This window comes from Diorhabda carinulata, chromosome X, assembly GCF_026250575.1.
Source record: "Diorhabda carinulata isolate Delta chromosome X, icDioCari1.1, whole genome shotgun sequence".
NCBI classification, from domain to species: domain Eukaryota; kingdom Metazoa; phylum Arthropoda; class Insecta; order Coleoptera; family Chrysomelidae; genus Diorhabda; species Diorhabda carinulata.
Genome location: NC_079472.1, coordinates 28,259,243 through 28,279,666, shown reverse-complemented (window position 1 = coordinate 28,279,666; position 20,424 = coordinate 28,259,243).

Below are 20,424 nucleotides of genomic sequence, written 5' to 3'. Positions count from 1 at the left end.
AAATAAAGTTTCCCACGAATAATTATAATAATTATAATCATTTTCTTGCAAGGGCAGATGAAATCCTTCAACGATCTATATCTCGAACTTTTACCAACTGAAAAATCCTTCTCCTATGAAGTTCCTTCCTTCCTTCCTTCCTTCCTTCCTATTACATTAGGAGAGTCCTTTTTTATCGCTCTCTGGCATTGTTCACCTGCTCATGAGCTACATTGTCCCTTTTGGTTTCTCATTCTCGATTCATCTCCTCTAAGACTTAAATTCGAGTGATATATGTGGTGAATATTATCCCAATTCGCATTAGTTTGGAGTATTTTGATAAGAGGTTAAATTTTCCAACTTATGGAACGGTAGTTCTTTCTTCCTTACTGTCTTTCCTATGTATCAGGTTGATATTGGCGCTATATCAGCTTTAAGTATTCCAAATGTATTCGTATTTCAGGAATTCGACCATATAATCATCGTTATCTGCTGCTATGTCATTTTTGATGTCTTTGAGCACTTTATGTACTTCTACGATGAGATTTTCTAATATGTTTCTTGAAATGAGGTTGTCGATATTTGATCCGATGTTTTTATACATGTATAATTTTGTATAAGTCGCCATAGAATTTGATCACTGTCTTTTTTGTCAGATATTCTAATGTTTTTATCTGTTAGAGCTACTATCTTTTTTCTGTCAATGATCCCTGACATCTTTGCGTTCTTGTAACTTTTTTTGTTTTTGGTTACCATTTCAATCAATAGTTCATATATAGTTACCAAGAAAACTTTATAGTGATGGTTGCGCATCTCGTTTTTCGACAATTTTTGCAAAAACGCGAAGAAAAGCATAACTCAGAAAAATTACAGAAACGAGAGTTTTTTATTGTTTATATATAGAAATTATTAATTACTCCCATTCACAATTAAACTGCGACTGATATTCCGTTATCGTGGATAATGGAAAAAATAATTTTCATTATAATGTTAATATATCTTCCAAATATCTCTTTTGGGAACGTTAATTGGCACGAACTTAGTGATATCCTAAAGATAACCGAGAAGGCTCAGCATTATTTAGAAAATTAACGTCGAGTTTACCAATTATCAAATAATTTAATGATAATATTTATCTATTAGATGAGCACGTCGATAGAATACAATTTGTATTAATTGTTATTGATGAGTGCCGAATTATTTTAATTGGTAGCTTGAATAGTAGAAGGTAACAGCGTCTTAGATTTTTATAATAATTTTGATAACAGATCTTTGATCTCGTATCGTGACAATTATTTTCAAGTAAGTATACATTCATAGTTGGAATAATTAATGAACAGGTACTTTTTTCACTTATAAACAAAAATGAAAAGATTATTTACAGTTTGCGTATATCCATGGATATAGTAATATTAGACTGGGCATCAATAAAATTTATTTATTAATATTAGAAAGAGATACAAGAAAGATACGCTGTAATTAATTATCTCCCTTATTTGCTCCTTTTATTTACTTGTATCGTACTTCTTCCACCGTTATATTTTTCTACTCCCTTTATCTTGTTTAACTAATCACGACAAACCTTAAGCCAGAAGCAGTTTGTTTCTAAAGTTGGCCGAACCTTTCAATATCAAAATTATATAAATCACGCAATTTCGTTTTTGGAACAAATTGTTGCTTTCATCTTTAAAAAAAAACACTAATTAGCAAGTGGACTTCCTTACAATAATATAATATTTTACAAGTACTTGTTTGTCTACGTTTTTTTAGTTAGTTAACCAATCGAAAAAGGAAATGTTTGATATGAATTATCGAATTGGAGGAACCGATATGCATCTATCGAGGGTGTAGGTGTTTATCATATGTGAAATTTATAGCAATAAATAGAAAGTCTGTTTTATTCAAATCTCTTCAATTATGTCATTGATGATTCTGGTTCAGGGAACTAAACTGATTATCTTATTCATTCATTTTGTACTCTACTGGTATATGATTTAGCATGAGAAACATTCTTAAATTTCAACAGTTTGTCATTAAATCTACTTTTTGTTTATAATATATACCCATCAGTGTCAGTGATTCTCAAAAATTTAGAACGATCAATACAAAATCTGAAGTTCTTAATTTCTTCCCGACATGTTAGAGCTGAGTCCGGTAATTTGTTCTAGAACTTCCTAGTAACAATTGAGATGACGAAAATCAGATTCCATAATATATTCTTCTGTTTCTTGCCCATCTTACTACGTCCTGTCTCTATTCCATGTATTTCGGTAGTTTCTATTGACAAGCGTTTCGATAACCAACTTGAATGTCAAATGTCAAATGTTTTTCGTTCCGTCCATATTTTAAATGAGCTATGTGTTCCTTAAACCTGACAATAACGGATTTCTTAGTCTGCCCAATATACTTTCGGTCACAATCACCACAGCTAATTTTATATATACTACTCTTTTCCAAATGTAGCAGCGATAACTCAATAATAAATTGTTGAGTGCATTTGAAAGCATTGAAATTGACAAATGTAAGGAAAGCTTAAATAAAGACATGGGGCCAAATCAATAGTTTAGTCAAAGAATAAATGTGAAGTCAAGGCAAGTTATTGAGTTTGAGTTTACCTTCAGTTTTTGAGGACGATAAATCGAAACGCGTGTGAGTGTTGGTGTAGTGATAGTATAAATAGTGTGTTCATTATGAATATCAACAACAGTTGAAGAAATTCCAATTTAGTTATGAAGAATGTGAGTTTGGAAAAATTACCAATAAAAGAAAAAATCGCTTTCATATGAAAACGTTATAGATTAGATGAACAATATATTTCATGCCGCTATAAATTAATTATGAATTACATAATTTTAATTCTATTGATATTTCCAAGTTATATATCCACATTGAATTACACAAAAGGTTTTGCGGTATGGGATCACAAAGACCTACGAACCGTTTGAGAACCAACGTGCCCAGATGGCAAAGAGAGAAAGAATATTAATATATAATACCTTGGCATAAATAAGTGATACAACAGCATTGTCCTCGGACATATTTATAGTTCATTAGAGCCCATTTGACTTCGTGTGGCCGACACATCTCTAATTGTATTCGAATAAGATTGTAATAACTACACAGAAAGACATTTTTGCATACAGAATGTCCTCGACTATTCGTATTTCAGATTTACATATATAACCATTTTTTAATTTTTCAAAATTTTGTTTTATGGAAAGCTAGTATCTAACCATTACAAGATCTAAATTATCGAACCAATAACCACTAGTATATATAATTGAAATATCCTGTCCAGAGTCAGTTTCGAACCCGTACCAATACCAAAATCCTGTCCAGTCAGTTTCGAACCCGTACCAGTAGCAAGCGAATATGAGATCCACTGCATCAATGTGACTATTCTGAAATTTGGTTAGAAACCACAGAATTGAATTGAATTTTCACTAATTATACTCTAAAATCATACAGATTTCAAAAATCTGATGAAGAACGAAACAAGATATAGAATATTTCTTTCTAAATAAACTTACAATTATTATTAGATATTACTTGGAGCTTCATGCATTAAAATCTCTGTTGATTTTTGTTTAATTCTTTGGGGACGTAATTGTTAGTTTATCTTTTTTAAAATTACCGTTATTTTCAATACGTGGACTGGATTATTGCTATTTTGTATAATGATGTAATTCATAATATATAATATTATAACGCCTTTGGAGTTTTCGATTTCAATACCAAAAGTCCACTTCCTTCTTCAATCCAACATATTTCGCATGCTAATTTTTACTTGGCCAATCGTCGCTACTATTGAAATCTTATTTAAAGAATATTCAACAGAAATTGCACTTTCCATCAATGCGCGAATTTGAAAAACTTGTCTGACAAATGAATTTAAGCTATCAACTTTTGTGTTGATTCTTCATAGAAATGGAATATATGGTTTTGGAATTATATAAGTTACTCCAAAGTAAGAGAAAAAAATGAAACTGAAAACTCATATGATGACCACGCCATGTGCCCTCACATTTAAAAATTCATAATACAGGATCTTTCACTTACATGACATTTTCCTTTTTGACCGTTTCTTCCACGAATAACTCAACAACTCTGGCTGAGCGATACCTAGCCCAAAGAATCTAATTCCAAGTCACCTTTCTTTTATAACTTTCTTAATGTCCTAGTAGCAAGAAATTAACTCAGTCCTTTTCGATAAACCTTTTAGAAAACATCACCATATCAACATACTTCTAACTTTCACATTGTGTCATGACACCACCTCCTAGTAAACCCAGGCGAAGCTATGCTGCTCCTATATATTCGGCACGCGCGACTTCGTTCAATTTTACGTTTTGTATATATTTTTTGTGTCTATTATTTTATTGGTTTATTAGTTTGTTTAATAATATCTATATGTTTAGAGAACGCCCTAACAAATAGACAGACAATTTCTATTACTGAGAACTGAGCATTCGATAAACTGTTACAAAAACATGAAAATTTATCTGTCACAACATAGTGTTACACTCCAACTGCTTCAATGATTTTGCAAAAATCTTATTGACGTAGTTTGTTTCGCCTTTTCGTTGTCTGTAATTCCACAGTGATTTTACTTCTGAGGTTGTTTAGCAAACAGACATAATCACATACTAGCTTAGAATTCCTCTGCTAAAGCGACTTTAAATGTTCTAGTCTGCTAAATCGCTTGAAAAATTGTGGGATCCACTGTTAGACTCTATCTCTAGATTTAACGCTTTTAACTTCTTATGCATAGAACAATCTCTTGAAGAACTAACAATTAAAATATTTTCTGTCGTAGAGATAGACTATATATAGATACTTAGAGATGACATCTAAAGTGATATCGTCATATCTAACGAATAGCATATCATATTTCGATGACACTGATTAGTTGGAATTGAATTTATGTGCTGAAGCTCAGATTACGAGTGCTAAGCGAAGAAGCCTGCATATATCTATCTCTTTGATTTTGATATGTCCCCGTGGGAGTGCCTCTGAACAATATCATTGCACCTTGAATATTGAGCATCTCACGTGATGCTTGGCCGTATACCATTGGCGAGTAATCATTAAAATGATCAGCCTTGGTTGATTTCTACGATATCAATTGCTGCTATTTCGTTCTGTGGAACAATTCTTGAGTAGTAATATTCATCTAATCTGTCATTTTGATCAGCCATTATTTTTCCCGTCGCCTCATTTATCACCCTGCTTTGTAGAAAGGTGTTTAATTTTAATTTTTCATCCCGAACGAAAGACATACTATATACGTTCCAGATAAAAACAAAAAGATGATAACATTCGAAAGGATTACATTTCTTATTGTTGTTTCCAATATCGTGACAAATGGCTCTGGTACTTCGAGACAAGCTGTATACACGAGGTAAATAATTTATTTATAATGACATAATAAATATCGGATTAAGAAGATTTGTGTAGTTCGCTGAATAGCATAAAAGCTGTCCCTTGTCGCGTTTAAGTAATTTAATTGATTAGTCGTCGGCCGAAAATACTCCTTGTGTGAAAATTCAAATTTATAGGCAGAAAATTAGTGAGGTTAGAGTTGATGTGGTTGATTATTTATTATTCCGGTTTGAATTATACAAAGTTGAGATGGTAGTTCTCGTATAATGGAAGCACAATTATTATTAATTACGGCTTCAGATAGGTGGGACGTTGAAAGCACCAGATGATCGGTTGGAGGATTATTTCCTATATATGTTATTCACGGGTATTATAATAAATATGAAAACGAGAAAGGGCTTGTACTAAAAGAATATTTATTTTACTTGCTGTAAATTAAAGAAGATTAAAGGAACATTCATAATGTAAATAAATATTCTTCCTCACAGTAGAGCTTATATTTTTTGATTACACATTAACATATTTAGAAACAATACTGCCATAGATAGTTCAGCTTCTGAAGCTACAGAACTTTAGCAATAATACTGTGAGCCCCAGTATAGAATTTCTTAAGAATTTGGTATTGGAAAATTGGGAAATTTGATTTTTGGAATGATTATAATATTAAATAGTCAGATTTTAATACCGTTGGGCTTTTTTTGTGTACTTCAATGACGATGGAAGTGTTGAGATTATTATAAGAAACAAAATTAAAACTAAATAGAAACCATAGCAATGATATCTCATACAGTTTAACCAACTTTAAGAAACTAAATGAACTCGATAAGTGTGACCATATCGAGCAATTTTTTCAGTGAAAAATGTATATTTAATAGCACAATATCTACTTATTTCCTGTTGTTATTTTTATGGATAATAAATGGATTTGTGTGATAATTTTGAAAAATATTGTCGCGAAACTTAAGAAAGATAAAAATAGGTTCAATTTTCAGTGAAAAACAGGTAGAATGAACAGTGTCATGTATGGTTCTCTCCTTCATAAAGATATAGAATGTTGAATTTTTTAATTATAAATTTGCTAATTTTTCTAAGCAAAGAGTCTACCTTAAGTCAATTTCCGAAAATAGTGGGAGGCTATAAATATCTCAAATGAATTCTGCATATCTTGAAACAGTTAAATTTTTATTTTTACTGATACCATGTGTCCTTCAAAGTATTATTTTTACGTATTCGTATGTATGGATATACATTTATATATAGGAAGGAATTTAAAAATTCTTGACGATTATGCATATCATTGTTCTTGTGAACTAGGACGGCTCCCATTTGGAAAACTGAATCCAGATTCCAGACACTATCAAGCCTCAATATTTAAGATCAATAGAAGAAACTCTAGGAAACCCCATCAAACCATATCAAATCATTCGAATTTTCAAGTGAACAACGCTGGAACAATTAAATAATTTTAACCCCCAATTTATATGATGGACAATGCAGTGCCATCCTGTAGTAATGCATATATTGAACATCGACGTATAACTCTTGTGGAAGTAGCTTCTCTACTAGAATCGACTTTTAGACCACATGTATCCTACAGCAAAGCTAGTAGTTTTTGTGAAAACTTAATCAAATATATTGCTACCCTATTAAGTATTGCGCTACAACTCGTGACGCTTTTTAGTTCGTTGATATAAGGCTGCGCCAATTCGGGACGAGGATATGTCTGAGTACAAAATACAACTCGTGGCAGATTCATCGAGATTATTACCTGGAATTCAGTATGTAATCCACTTTGCAAAACTGGAAAATCCAAAAATTAAAACCTAGAATTTCTAAATCCTTTAAATTTCATTTTAATATTAGGTAGATACTAAACAATATACAATAGAAAATTTTCGAAATTTACGTATAAGTTGTAATTTGTAAAATTCCATATAACATAATAATGCACACTTGCAATTTGTTAAAATTCTACCCCAAATATTGCCATCACCCTCAGGTTAGATTAGGTTGTATAATCTTCCGTCACGAGTTGTCTAACCACGAGCTGGCACACGACGTTATTAACTTCTCCTTATTGTAAAAGATAGATCAGCGAAGAAAATAAAAAAACCAAGAAAATACGTTGAATAGTTGAAGTAAAATTTTCTATTTAAAAACGAGTTTCGACAAATAACATATAAACGTATAATACGAAGAAGAATGTGATATTCTTCTCGAAGTGGATGAAACCGAATGTTCAGGATGTGGAAAAAGATACATTGGCACCCGAAAAAAAAAATAATTTGGTTGTACTACATGATATGCTCGATGTGGAGTCATGAAAATTGTTATCTTCTACAAACACACAAATACAACAGTAGTATAACAGTAGTAGTACAACAGCATATAAAAACAAGAAAAAATTAAGAAAAAATGATAAAATTTTTATTCTAACTTTATAAAAAGTTTGTTATTTTTCCTATTCTCTATTATATCGTATATATATAAGTATATTGGCCCTATTCATTTAACTGTATCAAACAGTGGCCATCTAACCCTACTTCACCTTAATTTCATATTAATTTTCAATTAATTTCTATATTATCCTCGGAAAATATTTGTTGTTTATATTTAAATGCAAAGCCGACCATTTCGTTTCAAAGTAATTCCGATATGAAGCAGTTTATTGTAAACACCAATGATATACCCTCAGGTGAGAAAATTGAAAGATATTGTGAATGAAATTCAAAAGGCAAAAAAAGGTAAGGGAACCAAGGTAACAGGAGCCGTAAAAGCAATGTCCAATATATTATCAAGATCTATTCACTCAATATCAAGAGGGATATTATCAAAACAGATGACAAATAAACTAGAAGGGTGGGAAGGAAAATATTGACAAAAAATTTTAAAGTTGTCCAATTTGATGAAGGTGTCTGCTTAAGAAGAAGAAAAAATACGTTTCCGATCAACCATCACTTACCAAGGTAAGAAGGGAATAACGAGATACACACATTCCAGAATACCAAAAAAGTTATTGAGAAAAGTAATAGGAAGATTGGATTGAAGAGGTACATGACAGAGTCAAATGAAAAAATTTAGTGAAAAAGATCAAGCTAATCAAGGCTTTTTGTAATTGAATAAAATAATATGAGTGAGATGTAATAGAAATGCAATTCTACTTAACCTAAAAACTAACTATTTCTAAACGTACCTATATAATTTCCCATTTATTGTCTTTTGTTTTTCATATTTCAAATTATCTATAATGCAAGATTAAATAAAGTATGATTGATATTACCTAGTATGGAAGTTGAAGGGTTCAAATTAACCCTAATTTGTTCGAATTACAGATAACAACACGTTCACACATAATGAATAGAAAATTTCTTCATCGACTCATATCAACAAAACGTTTGTTGCCCAACCAATCATTAAATGAAATTTAAAATTATAAGGTATAGGCGTAAACGGTGAAAGAAAATGACCCCTCTGTGAATCATTTCGAAATTGGATCACGTATTACCGAAGCCATTAGCAGTCAGTTTCACACCAGTTAACACGAAGCGAATTAAAGAGGATTGATAATGCTGTATTTTTCGATCACGAGGTAAGTTTAAAACGGAAAATTCCTATTTGAATCGCGTTGTTCGAATTTGGTAACTCGCTGCTTCAACAACTGTTATAAGCATTTCCTTGTGAATAGAAAACGTTTTTATTTTAGTACTTATCAATGATTGTTCGTTGTTAATAAATCCAAGATGTATAATTTTTTTAATAAAATCCTTCTGTTTATCATCCTTAGATTTCAAACAAATTTTTGGAAGTATGACTTCTATCGCTGGCAGCACGATTTTCAGGAATCAAATTCAAAATAAGTGCAAACCATAGGCGTTACATCGACTATTACAAAATAAGACGAAAATGAAATTATTCTTCCTCAGAAAGGGGTATTCGGCCTCAGTTAAAGTATATAAGTAACTAGTACTTAAATTGTAGGCTACCAGCTTTTTAACGGACGAAATTAGAAGTGAATTTAAAAAAAAGTGAGTAAGCTTGAAAAACCTTATGAATTAAATAAATAAAACCTAAACATACTATCCCCGGACACGGTCTTCAAATTAATATGTATTGCTGAGAACAATAAAATAGGTTGTAGGAAATAATAAATTTATTAAAAAAAATAATGAAATTCGCATTAACTGCGTATCCACGAAAGCACAACGCCAAAGCAGTTTCTCTAAAAATAAGAACTGGGATATGTCGAAAGCTGGGATGGTTGCTGAATTGGTATTGAATATGGTGTTTTTATGATTGTGCACTGGCTAGGTCAAATTCCAACTTGCCAGCTGTAGAATAGATTTGAATAGAGCTTATGCTCTAACATGGTAAAAACTGATGGTAAAAAATGATATTTTTTGATATGATTTGATTTAGTAAATATCACCATACTGTTCTATTCTATTCGTTCTGTTCCCCAAAGCAATACAAAGTACGAATTTACACAGCAATAAATATACAAAATTTAATAAAAAGTAAAGAGCAAAGTTTGAAAATATATTAGAAAAATTTAACAGTGATTACAAAGAATACTATCATCACAATTTTCTTTGATTTTAACACTTGTAGAGTGTAAACAGAGGACGTTTCAGCAATGAAACTGGAGTTTTATTGAATTCTTTGATTGGAATGGGAGGCCGATAACTAATTATTATATTCTAAAAACTTGGACATTAGAATAAATGAAAAATAAGTGACTTCTGTGTCAAAATATGTGAACAAAGGTTAATTAAAAATATGTGAAGAAAACCGCAACAAGCCTAACCAAATTTTTATACGAGAACTCAAGAACAAATTTTAACATTATCACTAGATACTTACAAAATAATAAGAAAACCTACTTCCATTACTACTTGTTCACGAATCAAGGTGAATATTTGAGAACCCACTATTTTCAACAGTCACGTTGTTTTTAAGAAAATAGTATTACAACAACCCACGACTTACGTTCACCACACATATTCTGATATGAAGGGATGGGCCAAAAAGAATTTACAGGTTTTCAAGTGAAAGGGAAAGTGTATTAGTGCACCTAAAACAAAAATTCACCATCCATTCTACCACAGTGACAATTACAAGACAATTACAAGACAATTGCAAGTACGTAGCTGCCGGTATTCTGGAATTGAAATGAGCTTAATCAATTTTTCACGTTCAGATCTAAACAATGTTTGCATATGTACATACCATCAGAATGTTAAACTGATGTTGGTAGCAGAAAACATTGATTTTCGTTCTGCAGAAACCAATGTGTATCTTCAATATTATAAAGAACACTCTTCATAGTTCGTTGTTGTGGACAGCCGTGAAGCCGCTGCGCACATAGGCCTTGAGATAGGTCTATCGTGTCTCACAAGAGTACTCTTAAGCGTACTCTTTATAAGATTATATAAATTAAATAACAATGTATCCCAATCCTTCCAAAATTTGTTATTGAATGACTTAAAAATTATCTCGAAGTGAATATTGTGTTTCTTGTTCTGTATTATTCTGTATTGGAGTCTGCATTTGAAAATAATTTTTGATGATAATAACAAAAAAGTGTTATAATTGGAATTATAATAAATATTGTTTGATCCCTCATGTTGTTCCTATATTAGGTTGCTTCATCCGACCACACAATGGAATGCTGGAACTGCGGATCATGCCGACTGCATTCAAGGTACCACTCGCAAAAGTCATCATTGTGAAGTGCGTGGAGGAGACGCGGACGGTAAACTCGATAGTGCATGCGTTTCATAATTCGTCGTGAAGAATGATCGGATATTTGAAGCCGCTTTGCAAATTGGTTCGGCTGCTTAGCTAACTCCAGCGAAACTATTTCCATATTTTCGTTGTTATAGATACCGATTGTACAGAGCTCGGCAACAGAGCTCCACTTTGTTAAATGATTTGGTAGCAGCGAGTTTGGAAATTGTATAAATTTAGAAAACATACCTTCGAAATCCGCGTTCCTATGCAGATACGACGGAACAAAAAAACTTGAAGCGTTAATTGTATCGGTTATTCATTCTGAAAACACGTCAACTCAACGAGCTCGTGTTATCATGAGACAGACACAACTGTCTGAAGCAGAAACATGCTTGGTTTTAATTTTGATCTACAGCTTTGCCACACTTATGAGCGGAGTTATGCCGATTTTCTGAGTTCTGACTTATGCAGACCCCTGTATCTATATGTACTAATAAAAGAACTTTTAATTTAGTATTGTTATAAACATGTATTGTTCTTTAGAAAGTTTCACAAATAAATATACGGCATGGTTACCGAAAGCACGTCACTGATCTATACTTTCATATTCGATGCTTTGTAATAATTCCACTGTTCTATTGTAATTAGAGGTAAAACAGAGACGCGTTTGTTACTAGATTATTTCAGTAGGTTCGCATTTATAATGAAGATGTTTAACTGTCAGTGAAAATAGGATATACCTTAGTTTTTTGTTGATCTCCTGATTATGTGTAGTTATTGTTGGATATTACAAACATCTCGTAATAAACGAGATAAGTTATATGCTTGTAAAGAAATATGGAAAATGAGACCGCCGGTATAAAAGTGAATGGGGTTTTGATTAACGACATCAGACATGCTAATAATAGCCGGTAGTTTGAAGGATTTAGAAAGAGTAATGGTGTAATGGGACTCACGAACACAGGAAAAGGTACACTTTTTAAAGAAGACTTATTAGAAAGGGAAATAAGTATAACGTATATATAAAAAATGGAATAGAAAAAGTCTGTCCTTGTCTGAACTTTACAAACATAGAAGAATATTGTGGAAATTACCTTTTAGAAGGTTCATCGTCTTGAAATGAGGAATTATTGGAACCGTTGCCAGACAAGAAGAATATGTATAACCAATCTTTACTGAGATAGTTTTCTTATAGTTTACTACTTATGTTTTTATTTCTTTGAAGAAAATTAGTAATTTCTCAATTTAAAAACATGAACAACTTAAACAGATTCGAAGCTTCCAATAAACACGTTGGAAGATTGTTCACTAAACTAAGGTATACTTCCGGACAAAAATTAAGTCTATCTGACATTATTTTTGGTTCGCAAATTTTGTAATCACTTTGTCATTGGAATTGTCTGTTCGGAATATAAATTGTTTTCAATGGTTAGCATGGGAGAAGCTATTGAACGATCTTCGTAAAATGCATTTTTTGAGAACGTTTTGATTCGATTTAGGGTTGAAAAACATGTTATCTGATGTTATTATAAGAATTGTGACTACAATTCCTATAATTTCGAGGGTTTTCGGTGGTAGATAGCTCACTCCAACTCACATTATTCTGTGATTAAAATAGATAGCAGCTACGCCTAGACAAGTCAGACATGTCAGTTTCTAGCGTGATACTACAGGGTGAGCGAGAAAGGCGTACGATTTTACAAACTCTCTTGTGTTTGAACGTTATGAGAGGGAGCTGCAGGGGTGGTGGGGATGAGTAGCTCGGCTCTTGGAAATTTACTCGCGATGGATCACTTCAGAGGAGCGCAACGTGCATTTTGCATTAAACATTATTACAAAAATGGCGATTGGTGCGCTATTGTTTGGCGTTTGTTTCGACCGGAACTTGGATTACATGACATAAATCAGTGTCCGAGGGAAAGTGTGATTCGATCGTTGGTCAGAAACTTTGAAGCTACTGGTTCGACTCTCAATCAGAAGCCTACGGGACGCCCAAGATCAACAAGAACAGAAGACACAATTCAACAAGTTATAGCTTCATTTCAGCGTAATCTTGGTCTATCGACTCGCAAGCAATCAGCCGAATTTGTGTTATCAAGAACATCTTTGCGTTGCTTTTTGTCGAAAGATCTGAAATTACAGCCCAATGATTTAATTTTAAGACGAGTTTTTGCTGGAATGATGTTCGAACGCTATCAGAACAATATTCTGTTCTCCGGCGAAGCTCATTTTCACTTAAATGGGCATGTCAATAGACAAAATTGCCGTTACTGGGCTGCAAAACATCAAAAGCCTCTGCATTAGCCAAAAGCTGATCGAATTCTGATCGATACATAGCCATGTTAAGGAATTTTTTCTTTCCTCAACTGCAAAAATTTGTAGCCTATAATCGTACGACATGGTTTCAACAAGATGGCGCGACATGTCATACTTCTAATGCTACTTTGATGATCGTAAATCAGATGTTTGCTGAGCAACTGATATTTACCGAAGTGACATTGCATGGCCGCCTAGAAGTCCGCACCTAACACCACCGGATTTTTTTATGTAGGGATATATGAAAAGTACAGTTTATTTTTTTATTACTATTTTTTTGAATTCGCAAAACTTTCTGGCCCACCCTGTATAACACTACCCACTTATATAAACATTATAAAGAATCAATTGTCTAATTAATGTTTATAGGCTTAGATAAATAATCTAATTATCTATAAATCTAATAATAATTACAATAAATTGTCGCCATCACTTTTCCGGCCGATGAAACCGTCTTTGCCTTTTTTGAAGCAGGTTAGTCCTTTGCAGTTGACTGTATTGCCTGTTCTTTCCTTTGAGTAGTGCAGTGTGAAATCTAGGTTTCATCTACAATCAAGAAACAATGCAAAGAAATCGGCTTCGTTTTGTTTAAATCGCTTTAATTTAAGGTCTGCAGAATGCTCATTCTATTGCGCCTTTTGGTCCAAAGTGAGCAAAAGAGGCACCAAAAACATAATTCTTCTGTCAGTACGCAATTGCATTCATCTGATCTCTCAATAGACTCTTTTATTTTTCCAATCTTAATCTGACGCTCTTTTAGTACCAGTACTATTTGGTGAACTTTATTGATGACGTCGCTGGTTGTCGCAGCTTTTGATCGTCCCGTTCACTGAAGCTGAGGCAATTTTGGATTCGGTGGTAAATAATGGTGCAGAATAGCCGTACGAAGTTTCAAACTCTTTTTTCATTTGCGAAGACGTGATGCTTTTCAAAAAAAATATTAAGTGACATGTCGATACTCAATTTTTCCACTACACCTTATAACCTTAAATTCCCCGACAGGAGACTCTACTTTATGAAGTGGTATTCGGCTTTAGCGGAAGTATATAAATAACTGGTACTCAAATGGGGTGAATAATTAATATTAAATTGGATGCAACCAGTTTTTGAAAGACCGACGTTAAAAATTGATAAAAAAGCAGAAAAGCTGGAAACACCTTATGAAGTAAATTAAAAATATAAATTAAACAATCTAAAACTATCTCCGAACACGATTATCCAAATTAATATCTATTGACAACAACAACAAAAAGTTACAGCAATAAATAAATTTATTGGAAGAAGAGTAAGACGAACAGAAGCAGTTATAAATTAAAAACAACTCAGATTTATTTATATATTAAAGATAAGGCTGGGACTTATCTAGGTAAATCTGGGATGGGTGCAGCCCTCAACTGGATTCCTAGATGTTGAAGTGAGTTGAATTATTAGTCTGGTGGCTGGATCCTTAGTGGTCGAAATTCCGAACCTGGCATCTGTAGAACTGAATAAAATGAGGAAGGTAACGAGAATACAGATGGAAGAAGAAACGACTGGGAAGAACAGATTTTAATAAAAGGAGCTTACGCATACGAGAAAACTGAATTGATATTTTTTAAAATTAAACAAACAGGAATATGTTCTATTCTATTCGTTCTATTCCCCAAATAAATAGAAAATACGAATTTATATGACAAGTATCATGCCAAATAGGCTTAAGACAGAAGGAATACGAATAAGAATAAAATAACCACATATTTACTCAAATTTACTTCGATAGATTCTATTCAATTTCGAGGTTTTATTGAATTTGTCGATGTAGTGGGAGGTCGATTACAAATTCATTTCTTCAAAAACTTGAATGTTAGAATAAATAGATCCGAAGTGACTACTGTGCCACAATACGTGAAAAAACGAATATTCAAAGTGTTACAACTTATACGATTTTTAAACAGAAACTGGGCATCCAAAACCGCAGATATTTCAGTGGGTAAACATATTTATAACCTTATTATCAAGTTCCATGGTCGTCAAGGAGCGTAGCCATCATCTCAATAATTTAAAATGCTGGGTTAACATTTTTTTCTATAAAACGACAGATAGATGTTTTTAATTGACATGATTAGGGAAAATAGAAAACTTTCATGCGAAATTCTTCTAAATCATTAAGTTTGACAACAACTTTCACTCTTTGCCTGAAGTCCAATATCAACACCATTGAAGTCTTAAAGTGTGGTGTGGTATTCTATACGTAACTATATATAGGTTCCCATTCCTTTAATTGACCAATAAATGACGTAGTCTCCATTGATTCTATGGTAAGCCAGTTGCCTATTTTATTAAGAGATGTGGACTTAGGTATGGAAATATGGAACTAGACGGTTGACCTGCACAGTTCTGAAGAAATGGTTTAGTACATTTAGATCTGAGATATGATCATGAAAGAATTAGGCGAGGATGTCTATTTTCTTGGCCACCTCGAGCCCTAGGCCTAACTTGTTTGGTTTGGACTTCTATCTATATAGTAGTGTGGAAGGTATTGTTAACAAATTCCATTAATAACGAGAGAGAATGTGAAAATATCAAAACTATGGTAGCATCTTAAAAGCTGAACTTCAAGCTGTTGTAAAGTCCATGCATGGGCGGCTCCAATAATACGAGGTCTGGCTATTAAATAAAAAGACTGCGTGCCAAGAGGGCGGCCTATGGGGACAATTCTCCATCTCGTGCGTAGTGTAAGCGCTTTAGTGGGAGCAAATAAAAATTCAAGGCAATGCTGATCGTTTTTTTTTCGACATCAACGGTATCGTGATGACTGAATGTGTTCCAGAGGGTCAGAATGTAAACAGACTATTTGTCAATTTTGGCAAAATCCGAGAATGAGTTCGTAAAAAACGGCTCTATTTTTCACCACGCACCTGCTTATAACGCGCTATCTGTGAAGCAGTTTTTGGCCAGTAAGCTCACTCCTGTGCTCTAAAACACGCCGTACTCACCAGATTTGGCATCGTGCGTTTTTTTTGTGTCCGAAGATAAAATCTGCTTTGAAAGGGACTCGATTTGGGTCAATGTAAGCGGTAAAGCAAAAAACGACAGAGCTCCTAAAGGCACTCACCAAAAAAGACTTCCAGCTCTGCTTCGATCAATGGAAAAAACGTATGGAAAGGTGTGTGGTGAGGGAAGGGGAGTATATTGAGGGAGAGCTCTCGACTGTAGAATAATTTATATAATAAAACCCTCTTTCGTAACCGGTCTCGTTATTTAATAGCCAGACCTCGTATACTTTGTGTGATAGAACACAGGTAGAGGACTTAAATAGGCTTAGTATACTCAAATTTCAAGAGTTCAGTGGTTGAATCGCATTCATCTATTTATTCACGTGAATTTTAGTACCTTGAGATATTAAAATTTTTATACTGAAAAGTTAGTTTTATAGATTTTTCAAAAAAGTTTCTGATTTTATATTGTGTGCCGAATAGATCGATCTTTTAATGTCAAATTGGACCACACCAGAAAACATGTTCTTTTATTAACAGCACTTCAAATAACAAACCACTAAATAAACGATTTTCAAGTGTGTGTCTATTATAAGGGTACTCGTAAAATTATTTTCTAATGGACTTTTACAATATACAAAAATATATGGATCACAAAAGAATGAATGAAAATTTTCAATTTATACCTACCACAGTTCTCCAAGAGAACAATACTTTTTAGTAACAATGAAAAAGTGTCTTCGAAAGGTGCTTTATTTATATAAACGATTCGTCAATAACCGCACAGAAAAAATCTTCAGGGGAATCACCAAAAATTATTTCAACTATAATAATAGTTGAAGCACGAATAAGAAGAAAATTCGATGAAGATTTCACAATTGTTCACATTTCCATCGTGACATTTGCTAGGCCACACTTAACATCAAAGGTCAAGCATAAGTGTAAATGTTTATTTGAAATAAATTTTGAGATATACATGGTATGTTGAAAATAAGAGCAGTATTAACAGAAGCGGTATAATCAATATAGTAAGAAATTTGTAAAAATTTATATTGAAAATAGTATCTAGCTTAGTGTGATCTGATTTTTCTAAATCCGAATTCAATGTACGTTAGTACGGAATACCTCGATCATAACATGGCGATGTTACCAAGGTGAAAAAGCAGGAATTAGAAGAAGGAAACACTGAAAGCAGAGATTGAAAAACGCTTTTATAAAGCTAAAACTTTAAAACAAGACAGAAATAGATTGTGAAGCGTATGAACTGCCGAAAGATTATTTACATTATGAAATAAAGTCAAATTCAATCAATCAAGTAAGTTCAATAACCTAGGTCAATATGGTTTCGCTGTTATTGGACTTACCAAGTCAGGAGTTTTTTTTCGTATCTTATTCCTAAGTCAAGAATTTGTGGCATTTTCAATTATGAGATCAAAATGTTTAAAAAAAATAAGGAGGTTCTTGGAGTCTTCTGACAAATGAAGAAAAGTATGCTTACATTTTTATTAGTCAGAAAATCTTGCAGGTAAATAGTTTTTTTCACTTTTAGTTCAGCTTATTATTTTCAAATATTTAGAAAATCATTTTGAGTTATCTTATTACATATAATTTTTTTATGCATTTAGACTGTGATTGTATGATCTTACTCTGTGCTTAATTTTATAATATTCATTTCCCCAGTAAAATCATAATTATATGGACAACATGGATTACAATCGACATTCCAGTGCCCTTAAACCTACCTTCAATCGCCGCTCACTATTAGGAACTCAAGTGGGTTGACTGAGCTTTTTGTACTTATGAATGACCCTCTGGTCACGGGTGGTATCCAGAAATCGCACCTTCAATAAAATTTTGAATAGTAAATTTACTGACTTCTCGGCGAAGTACAATACCGTTTAAAATACGACTGTTTTTGGACTTTAAGTGCAACAAATTTTTGAAGATCGATGTTGTTATAAGTTTTTGTTAAATGGTAAAGCAGATGGTATTATACAGGAACTATTTTTAAGCGACAATAGAAATCTTTAAAATCGAATAAGGAGCTTAATTGAGGTTCAAAAAAGGCACACTTCAATTTGTGTCTTTTCAATTGTGAAAATTTACAGCATTTTTTCTTTTTTAAATCGATGGATCGATCCAAGTCAACGACCAACATTTAATGTAATTATACTCAGATTAGATGTGTCACATAGTGAAGAAATAATTTTTTAAGGGTGTTTAGAACAATAAATCGAATTCTACCTCTACCTATATACACAACACCTATCAAAGTGAATTTTAGTAAATTGTAGTAATTTTATTCTTTATATTCGCTGGTAAGTTTTTCTTTGCTTTTTTTATTGTGCGCACAAAGATTTCTATGGATTCCTTTTGTTTGGGGAAAATAACGAATAGAATAGATTTGATTATATTTAAAAAAATATAAATTCAGCTTTCTCATATGTTAAAGTATAAGCTCCTTTCATTCAAATCTGTTCTTCCCAGTCGGTTCTTCTTTCGTGATTTGTGTCCCGTTTCCTCCCTCATTTTATTTTTTTCCCGCATTTCTACAGTTGCCAGGTTGGGGGTTTCAGCTCACTCCAACATCTGGGAATCCATTTGAGGGCTGCAATCATCCCGGATTTCCATAGATAAGGCCCAGTCTTATCTTTAATATATAAATACATCTGAGTTGTTTTCAATATAACCGCCTTTGTTCGTTGTGCTCTTTTGGAAACGCAGTCAATGCGAATTTACTATTTTTCAATAAATATATTTATTGCTGAAACTTTTTTTATTGTTATTAGCAATAAATATTAATTTGGATAATCGTATCCGGGAATAGTTTTAGATTGTTAATTTTTTAGTTTTAATTCAATTCATAAGGTGTTTTCAGCTTTTTCGCCCTTTTTTATTAATTTTTAACGTCGTTCATTAAAAAGATTATGACATCCAATATTAATTGTTCACCCCATTTGAGTACCAGGTATTTATATACTTCAACTAAGGCCGAATACCACTTCCTCAGAAAGAGTCCCCTGTCGAGGAAATTAAGGTTATACCTTCCGAAGGAAACTGTACAGGAAAGTGGAATACTACAGTTATCCTTAATTATTTCGAGTTTTCACCATGTACTGACATCTTTACAGAAACATTTGTGACCTATTGCTTATCGGGTTCACTGTACTGTAATGAAAATCGTTCATGTCTGTCGGATATGTGCAGAAGAAGGTACAAAGTAGATCAACGGAGTGGTACCAGATAGACTCTTCAGACAACTAGCTCTTTGTTTTATGAACACGCGTTCATTTACTGAGCCTTGGTTTCGAGAGGAGGGTAGGACTGCTATTATGTACACACTAAACCGTGAAATTTTAGCTATTGGTTGCTTTTTGTGGCACGATTACTTATTCGTTTAGCTGCGGACTACGACAGCTCTTAAGCTGGCTAAGACGTTACCATGTAAAGTAAAGAGGTATTGGGTTTTTGTTATGTTATGTTTGTAGTTAATAACTACTTGTATTTATTAGAGGCTAGTGTGTACATATATTAAGTAAATTCTACGGGAAATATAGAGAACGGAAATGAACGTGAGTGTGGTGATGATGATAGGTAATGAAAAATAATGAAGAGGACGGAATGATCAAGTACAATTACCCATATTTATATAATGACGATGAATGAACTTAACAGTGTGAAATTAAGTGAAACCAATTATGTTATAAATTTATGGATATTCCTAGAGAAGAAGAATTTAGGCAAAAATCTTTTCTCTCTCCTTTGTTAAATCAAACATTTGTTTTCTCTTTTTATTTAATGTGTCTCTGGAGTCATCGTTTTTACATTTCTTTTTACTTTACATTCTGTACTTTCTCTGTAGAGAAACTGATATGGAACAGTAACTGAGGAAATTTTAGAAGAGCCTGACTCGACAATTACAAAAAATGTAATAATGGCAAAGAAACAAATATGTTGATACGGAGTTTAATATTGTCCAAATATCCGTTTTGTGTAGACGAATCAAAACACTGATCTTCCACAAGGACTACCATTCCTAGAG